Below are 9,655 nucleotides of genomic sequence, written 5' to 3'. Positions count from 1 at the left end.
GACTTGGCTCCGTGGAGGGCGGGGGACTCTGGAAAGAAAACTGGGGTGCAGTTCAGACAGTGCCTGCCTGGCGTTGCCTGGCTTAGCCGACAAGGTAAGAAACCCTGCACCAGGTGTTCGGCCCTCCGCTAGGGGCGCTCGCGAGTCGGAGGCCGCGGCTGGCGTGGGGCGGGGCGGGGGGGACCCAAGGCAGGAGGCGACCTGTCAGCTGAGCAGCAGCGCCTGCCACCTGCCCAGCCCAGGACCCGTCTTTACTTCTCTCTCTTACTCCAGTCCCTTATCTTTTTCACTAAGGGCTTAGTCACATGAACAGCGCAGAACAGCTAAAGAACTTCCCAGTGTTTAAAGCAGTGCCCCGCACACGGTTGGCACTCAAAAAGTACTTATTGAATTAACTCACTGTAATTATCGATAATAACAGTGAATTGCAACCTCATCAGCCAATCCTGCATTGTCAGGCGTTTAACGTATTAGCAGTTTCCCTCTATTTCTATTGTCTTGCCAATAATAAGTAACTTTTATTATATCAATAGAAGTAACCTGTACATTGTAGAAACAAAATAAAATAAGCAAATAAAAAGCCTTCATTCTTACCATTCAGGTAATTCTAACACACGTTTTGGCATACAGTCTTCCAAACTTTAATTTGTACTTAGGTAGTACATGGATGATAGATAAACCAAAAAAACAAACAAACAAACAAAAATGGGCCCATACAGTTTTGTAAATGACGTTTTAAATTTTTAAAACGTCATTTAACAAAATGACTACACAGTCTTTATAAATTTCTAAAGACGGGGTTTGTCTGTTTTGCTTATTGCTGTGTAAAAATAATGCTCGGATGTGCATGTCCTTATTCTATTCCTTAAAACAAGTGTTTAGAAATAGAATTTGGGGAGCAAGGGGATTCAAGCTTTCTGTGAATATTGCTAGATCCATTTTGAATGTTTGCATCACCCACTCACCAGCGCCTGAGTCTCTACTCGCATATACTGCTTTTTGTGTTGTGCGTATCTGGTTACCTTGAGGCCAGCCTTTTCTTGGATACTGCTCATGGGAGTCTTCCGGAGCAAATTACCTCCCAGGTCCTTTACCCACTTCCAGATGACTTCACTCCACAATAGCACTCTGATTGCACAATTTGACTATATACACATTTTCAGGAACATATTTAATGCACAAAATGCCTCTGTTTTCTTTAGCGTTCTTGCATGTGTATTCTTAAGTGGGTCTGTAGTTTTTTTCTGGGGAATCCTTTTGTCATGATTTTGTGTGTTGTGATCAGATTTGTGTTACCATGTTATTCTGTGCCCTGGAATGGTTTACAGAGCATGAGGAATGCAGAGAAAAAAAATGGAAATATATGAGTAAATGTATGAAAAGGTATGTGACAAATGTATGATAAGTATATGAAAAGATGCCTTTCCTCAAGGGGATCAGGGAAATGCAAATTCAAGCAATAATTCCTCAAGGGGATCAGGGAATGCATTATTCAAACAATAATGATACTATTTTTTGTACATCATGTTGGCAAAATTTTGAGTCATAATATCCAATATGACAGTTCACCATTTAATTCAGCAATTCCACTTTGAGGTATATATTTAAGAGAATTGAAAACATATATCCTATATACAATGGAATATTACTCAGCCATAAAGAAGAATGAAGTAATGCCATTTGCAGCAATATGGATGGACCTAGAGATTGTCATACTAAGTGAAGTAAGTCAGAAAGAGAAAGACAAATATCATATGATATTGCTTATATGTGGAATCAAAAAAAAAAAGAGATACAAATGAACTTATTAACAAAGCAGAAATAGACCCACAAACATAGAAAACAAACTTATGGTTACCAAAGGGGAAGGCAGGGAGGGATAAATTAGGAGTCTGGAATGAATATATACACACTACTATATATAAAATAGATAAACAACAAGGACCTACTGTATAGCACAAGAAACTATACTCAATATTTTGTAATAAGCTATATTACAAAATATTGAGTATACACATATATATCTGAATCACTGTGCTGTACACCTGAAATTAGCATGATGTAAATCAACTATACTTCGATAAAAACAGATTCAATAATTGAAAAAAAAACTTGTATGTGAATGTTCATAACAGCATTATTTGTAACAGGCAAAAAGTGAAAACAACCCAAATGTTCATCAAGTATAAGTGGATAAACAAATGTGGTCTGTCCATACAATGGAATATATTAATCCATAAAAGGAATGAAGAATTGACACATGCTACAACACAGCTGAATCTTGAAAACGTACCAAGTGAAAGAAGCCAGACATAAATGGCTGCATATTGTATGATTCAATTTATATGAAATGTTCAGAAAAGGCAAATCCATAGAGACAGAAAGTGGATTAGTGGTTGCCAGGGGCTGGCTAGAGGGGAATGGGGAGTGACTGCTAATAGGTATGGGTTTCTTTTGGTAATAATGAAAATGTTCTAGAATTAGACAGTGGTGATGTCTGCACAAAATTGGTAATATATTAAAAGCAACTGAATTGGATACTTTAAAATGGTGAGTTTTTGTTTCTTTGTAAATTTTATTTATTTATTTTTGGCTGCATTGGGTCTTCGTTGGTGTGCACAGACTTTTTCTAATTGCAGCGAGCGGGGGCTACTCTTCGTTGTGGTGCGCAGGCTTCTCATTGTGGTGGCTTCTCTTGTTGCGGAGCACGGGCTCTAGGCACGTGGGCTTCAGTAGTTGTGCCACGCGGGCTCAGTAGTTGTGGCTTGTGGGCTCTAGAGTGCAGGCTCAGTAGTTGTGGTGCATGGGCTTAGTTGTCCCGCAGCATGTGGGATCTTCCCGGGCCAGGGTTCGAACCTGTGTCCCCTGCATTGGCAGGCGGATTCTTAACCACTGCGCCACCAGGGAAGTCCTAAAATGGTGAGTTTTATGTTAAGTGAATTATATCTCAATTTTTTTAATTGCCAAAAAAAAACAACTAATGGTAAAATAAAAGTAACCTTACAGTAGAGAAACCTGGCAGACACATGCTCAGCTGGCTGGTGACAGTTCACGTCTTCAGCGGTGACTCATGTTGATCATAGTATTCTTAATATAATGTGCTAAGAATGTGCTTCACCTCCTTGGTTTTCCTCCCCCAAAATGATAAGCTCCATCTAATCATGAAAAAAAAACATCAAACAAATTCAAACTGAGGGACTATGTGACCAAACCTGTCTAGATCATCAAAAACTGAAAAACCGTTACAGCCAAAAACAACCTTAAGAGACATGACAACAACATGTCATGTAGTGTCCTAGGTGGGATCTAGAATATAAAAGGGATTTTAGGGGAAAACCAAGGAAATCTGAATAAAGTATAAACTTTAGTTAATAATGATGTGTGTCCATACTGGCTCACTGATTGTTGCAAATGTACTATTGCTGACGTAAGATGCTAATAACAGGACTGACGGTGCGGGCTGTGTGGGAACTCTGCACTCTCTGCAGCTGTTCTGTAAATCTAAATCTATCCTGAAATAAAAACATTTATTTTTAAAAAGACAGAAACTGTGGCTGTCCCTCTGCCACCAGTCTTTGTGAGTCAGTGTCCCTGTAGATTGTCGAGTGCAAATATCCAACACTGCAATTTAAAAATGATGCAAAGGGACTCCCCTGGTGGTGCAGTGGTTAAGATTCCGCCTGCCCACACAGGGGACACGGGTTCGAGCCCTGGTCCAGGAAGATCCCACATGCCGCAGAGCAACTAAGCTCGTGAGCCACAACTACTGAGCCTGCGCTCTAGAGCCCACGAGCCACGGCTACTGAGTCCGCATGCCACAACTACTGAAGCCCGCGCGCCTAGAGCCCGTGCTTCGCAACAAGAGAAGCCACCACGATGAGAAGCCCGCGCACCGCAACGAAGAGCAGCCCCCGCTCGCCACAACTAGAGAACGCCCGCAGGCAAAAAGGAAGACCCAACACGGCCAAAGATTAAAAATTAATTGATTAATGTGATGCAAAAATGACAGTGGAGGTGGGTCAAGAGAATGACTTAAATATTAAAGGTCTTAGAGAGGCGCTGAGAAAGCTGATGGAGCAGTTTTGCAAACCTGCCCCTCTTTCTTGGGCAAGTCAAGCATGCTGGGCAGGACATCACATCACGCTGGCCAACCTCATGGCTGCTGAGACCCCAGTCAATGCTTGATGGAGTCTTTGTTCTGAGAATCTGCAGGTGGCACCATCCGCAGGAAAAGGATGGGTCCTGGTTCCTGGAGCTGCACTTGGAGCTCAGCCCATGATGGCCTGGCGGCCTGGATCACTTGAATCCACCTGGGCTCTACTTAGGAGGGATGCCCAGGGACACCAGGGCCCCAAACCCACACGGCTACAGGCTCTAAATATACAGCTGCAACTTGAAGAACACAGACCTCACGGCGAATGCTATCAAGGCCTTCTCTGGCTCTCCTGGGGTGGGCCGGAGGGGGCCTCCGTGGTTACAGGTGCACCCCACACCTGGAGCAGGGAAGGGGCTGGACGTACGTGTGTGTGTGTGTGTGTGTGTGTGTGTGTGTGTGTGTGTGTGTGTGTGTGTTGGCGGTGGGGTGCTGGGAGATGGGCCGGAAGAATAGGGCAGTCCATTGTTTGCAAGTAGCAAGCAGATCTCTCTTTAGGATGGAGAGAATTAGCTCTGGCGCCACCTCTTTCTGTGCTTTGAGAAAACCACTAGCAGCAGCCTTTGCTTACAAACCCTCAAAGCTGCTCCCAAAATTCTTCTCGGGGGCAGCCTGGCCGCAGGAGCCTCACAGGTTCTGGAGTGGGGTGAACTTGGGGTTGGCTGAGCCGGAGCTGTGGCTGAGGTTTTTGTCTCCTCTTCCTCAGGCGAGAGTAGATGACTGTGTGTGTGAATTGAGATCACCTTGACCTTGAACTGTGGCTTGTTCTGGAGGATCTTGAGTGTTTTGCCAGGGAGGGCCGACACAGTAAACACACATCCACCCATACGACGGACAACCATGTAGCCACTACAAAGAACAGGGCAGATGCGTGAATCTGATGAGTGAAAAGAGCATAACAATATGATCCCATTTGTGCACTGAAAATGCCTAGAAGGTCAAACTGGAAACTTAACAGTGATTGCCTTTGAGGGACAGTTACTGGGGACCGGGTTAGGAAGGGAACTTGTGTACCCTCTTAAACTGTTAGAATATTATAGGTTCATGTATTACATAATATTTCATGTGTAACATTATAACTTTTAAAATCTAACCAAACCAAACGGGGTCCAAAAGTTAAAAATGATACCAACAACCCTTTTCACACCAGTTAATGGTACAAGAATGCTCCAAGCAAACATCCTTTCAACAAGCCAGGTTCCAGTCCTGCCTCCCCCTCCTCCAGGTTCCTGGGCCCAGTTCTGAGTCCCAGGGTGGCCCGTAGGGACTTTAGCTACCATAATTCCATCTGCACTCCCATGTCACCCCAAATGAACACATAATTTAACACAAAATAGCATGTTCACCACCTGAAGACAAATTTCTTCCCTATGTCTTTCACCTATTTTCCAATTCCAATTGAACTGTATTCCCAAGACCCTCTGCATCAGCTACCTATTGCTGTGTAACAAAGCACCACAAACTCAGCAGTGCGAACAACAGATGATTCTTATCTGGTCATAGTCCAAGCATGGCCTCACTGGGTCCTCGGAGACTGCAGCACCTCACAAGCCTATAATACAGGTGTTGGCCAGGCTGCATTCTCATCTGGAGGCCTAACTGGGGAAGGACCTGCTTCCAAGCGCATTCAGGTTGTTGGCAGAATTCATCTTCTTTTGGCTGAGTGACTGAGGGTGCTGCATTTTGCTGGCTGTCGACTGGAGGTCCCCCGCCCCCGTCAGGTCCTTGCTAGGTTCCTTGCTAAGTGAACTTCCAGAATATGTCTCCTTACTTTATCAAGCCAGCAAGGAGACTCTCTAGTGTGTGCTAGTAAGACAGTCTTACACAACTACATCGTAACATAGTCATGGGGGTGACACACCATCACCTTCCCCATATTCTATGGGTTATAAGCAAGTCACCAGTTCCACCCACCCTCAAGGGGAGGGGATTATGCATTACAAGGCATGAACTTGGGGCCACCCTAGGGTCTGTCTGCCACACTCCCCACGAGGAGATTTTGGAGCTGCCTCTGGGAGGGCGCTTGGGGAAGAGTTCTGGGATGCCACACTGCAAGGGTCAGGGGAGCCTTGCAGTGTTTGTGCCCTGGCAGGCTCTCAGGTTCACAGTGGCTTGCCGCGAAAGGCATTTAGCACAGTAAGATCAAAAGGCTGCATCCTAGCCAAAACTTTTGCCAAGTAAGATTATGCGTGATATTAATGGCAGCCCTGAGTTGTGCAGTGCACACCTGCACAACTTTCCCTGGTAGCCCGGAATCACACCTGTGGATGAGAGGCTTTTTCAGAGCCTTACCTCTCTGAGGAGTAATATTTGGTCCGACTCCAGTTCCACCAATGGACCATATGTCTGTGCAGCTGAGTTTACTTTACACTACACCCTCTTTCCTAGCTAGTCCTTGACTTTTCTATTCCCCAAACACATCCAGAAAGCTTGAAATATTTTCTCTGGAATTTTTGACTGTTTTTACCCAAGGCAGTCCAAAACTCACAGCTTCTGAGTGTTTGTTTATTTTCTCCCACTGCTGGGTGGGTCTCTAAAAATGGAGCATCAAAGTGAGTTGGAGTCTCCAATGAAAATCCTGATCCTTCCAGAGCAATGATCATCACAGCTGTCACACGGGTGGGGACGGCCCACTGCCACAATACATCTCAGTTGCAATGTCACAATTACATGTTATGACATTGATATTATGATATAAAACCTCAGGTTGTTAAATTATTCCCAGACGTTTGGCATGGCCCAAGACTGCTTTTCAATTAACAATAAACATACAAGGTGCAGAATTTCAGGACAGCAGTCCTTTTTCTTGTGTCATCCTTAATTCTTATAATTCACGACAATGCCACCCATTTATTGAGCACTTACCATGTTTTACCTATTTCTCCCAATGGTCTTCTAAGACAGGTACAATTATAAATACCAATTTACAGATGGAAAGATGAAAAACTGTGGCTTGAAGAGGCTTAGACCCTTGTCAAGGGAAGGCTGGGCTGGGACGGAAAGGTCTGTCTGGCACAGAGCCTGGTTCCACCTGCGGGACACCAATACCTGTGCGTTATGAGCACAAACCCCTCACCTGGACCTGTGTGGGCAGCGCCCCTGGGTTGCCCCCATCCTGTGGTGACTGGTTAACGCTAACATGCATCTCTCCAACCTGCATGAACGTCGGCTGCCGGAACTATACATAACCCACCACTAATGGGTGGAAAACCAGGCGGGACACCTTTAGTTTTCATGGATTAATAGCGCCTCCTTCGCACTCCCTGGTGCAATGATTTCTGCCAGCTTTAACTTTTTTTTTTTTGACATATGTGATGCCAAATGATAACAGGCTCAGTAAAAAAGCGATCCCCCCCCGCAAAAAAAGCAACCCAAACCTGGCCCTCAGTTTTCCAAGCAAAATTTCCATTTTGACTTTGCTCACCTGGAGTCCTGTTCTTCCATAGGTTTTTTTTTTGGTTGCGTCATGCGGGATCTTAGTTCTCCAACCAGGGATCAAACCTGTGCCCCCTGCACTGGAAGCGCAGAGTCTTAACCACTGGACTGCCAGGGAAGGCCCCTTCCATAGCTTTCGTGTGTTCACCTTTGACCCGGGACAGGGGAGCTGCTGGCCAAGGGCACTGCCCCCACTGTGTCCCTCCCCCACAGGTTTCCTCCCCCAAGGCTTGGGCACTGTGCCCCCTCCTGGGTCTGCAGGCCCACCCAACCCTAGGCCTCCAACAATTCTTGCCTCTACTTCTGAGGAAGAAAGCGGGGGACTCCCCTAGAGAACTTGGGAGTGGCAAAGATCAAGAACCTCCCTGCTTTCAGGGCACCTGGCAGAGGCCGGGCAGGGCAGCTATTGGGAAGCCCGGCCCCTGCCGCTGGGGTTCATTTCAGGAAGGTGAAGGGCCAGGAGACTCAATTCCCTGGGCTCCAGCCTTAGAGAAGAAATGAATTTTGTGCTCAAAAATGTCTGTCTCAGCACATGTCTAGTCCTACAAACCCGTGACCCCAAGAAGGGCCCTTTGTGCCTCCCAGGGCTACGGAGGAGGGACCAGCCCTCTCTCGGGTGCTCTTGAATTCTTCAGCCCTGCTCCTCCCCACGCTGCCCACTTTCCCCCCCTCACTCTCAGCTGATGGCCTGGCTTCCTAGTGACTGACGCACAGCAGGGACCGTCCACGTGCCCTGCCTTCCCTGTCACTGTGGCTTTCTGCTTAAAGCCCCACCCTCTCCTGTCAAGGACATCCCATAAGCAATTATCCTCTACCTCTCTCTGGCATCCTCAATGTTTCCCTCTTTAATGGGATGATTCCTACTGATAGCCTACAAATAAACTACAAAACCTCCCACCCTTAATGAACCCTCCTTGGACACGCCCACATCTCCCTCCTGTTACCCCATTTCTCCATTATCCGTTATAGAAAATTCCTTTGAAGCATTTTCTAACCCTGCCGTCTCCAACTCCTTTCCTCCTGTTTTCCCTTGAAGTGACACAAAGCAGGCTTGCATCCCTGCTACTCCTCCGAAATAGCTCCTGCAGGAACTCCAACGACTTCACTGTGGCCAATTCTCAGGTCACCTAACTTGAGCAATCAGAGACTTTCAATGCAGTTTTCTCACCTCCTTGAAGTATGTTCCTCATTTGGCTTTCAAGGCACCATAGCCTCTTGTTTCTCCTCCTGTTTCACTGGCCACTGCCTCTCAACCTCCTTTACTGGACATCACCCCACCAATTTCGCCACCTTCTAAACTTCGAAGTGACCCAGGGCTTGGTCCTTTTCTGGATCCCCACTCACTCCATGGTTCTCATGGATTTCAATACCATCTATTATATTTCTAGAAGACTCCTAAATTTATTCTGCCATTCCAGACTTCTTCCTTCAACTCCAAATACACACATCTAACTATGGCCTCAATATTTCCATCTGAATGTTTGCTGGGCATCTCAGGAGACTCTGACTCTGGCCAGGACGTTGTCACAGGGACCAGATTTATGCAGCCACCTGGAACACCACCAAATAAATCCGGGCAAAATATACGAAAGAATAATTTTCAAGACACTGCATGCCAGACAAGGTGGACAGTGATCTCTGAGAGACGGGTAACAAACAAGGGGAGCCCCATGATGGCCCCAGCTCTCTGCCCGGGGAGTTCCCAGGCTGCAGCACAGGAAGGAGGACTGAAGCAGAGCCTGGTGGACCTGGAGTTGAGGAGATGGAGCTGAGAGTCCAGGGAGACCAAGGAGGCTGGAGTTCTCAGGACAGAGTCCCGGAGAGGGGCGAGCACAGAGAGAGCATTCAGCACTGATCAGCACATGTGTGTGAGGAAACTACCCGAAGCTGAAACGGCCAAAGGGAGCAGAGGGAAGGGTGCCTGGAGGTCACGTCAACCTGGGAATAGCACCGGTGCCCACGAGCCAAACTGGAAAAACGTTATGACTCCTGGGACCCTGGGTAGAGTACACAGAGGGGTTAGCTCAGTAGTGGGAATAATTAGCCTAATCTGAGCACTGCTCTGGT

Source organism: Mesoplodon densirostris, chromosome 8 (genome assembly GCF_025265405.1).
Source record: "Mesoplodon densirostris isolate mMesDen1 chromosome 8, mMesDen1 primary haplotype, whole genome shotgun sequence".
Taxonomy (NCBI): domain Eukaryota; kingdom Metazoa; phylum Chordata; class Mammalia; order Artiodactyla; family Ziphiidae; genus Mesoplodon; species Mesoplodon densirostris.
Note: the sequence above shows the minus strand (reverse complement) of the source record.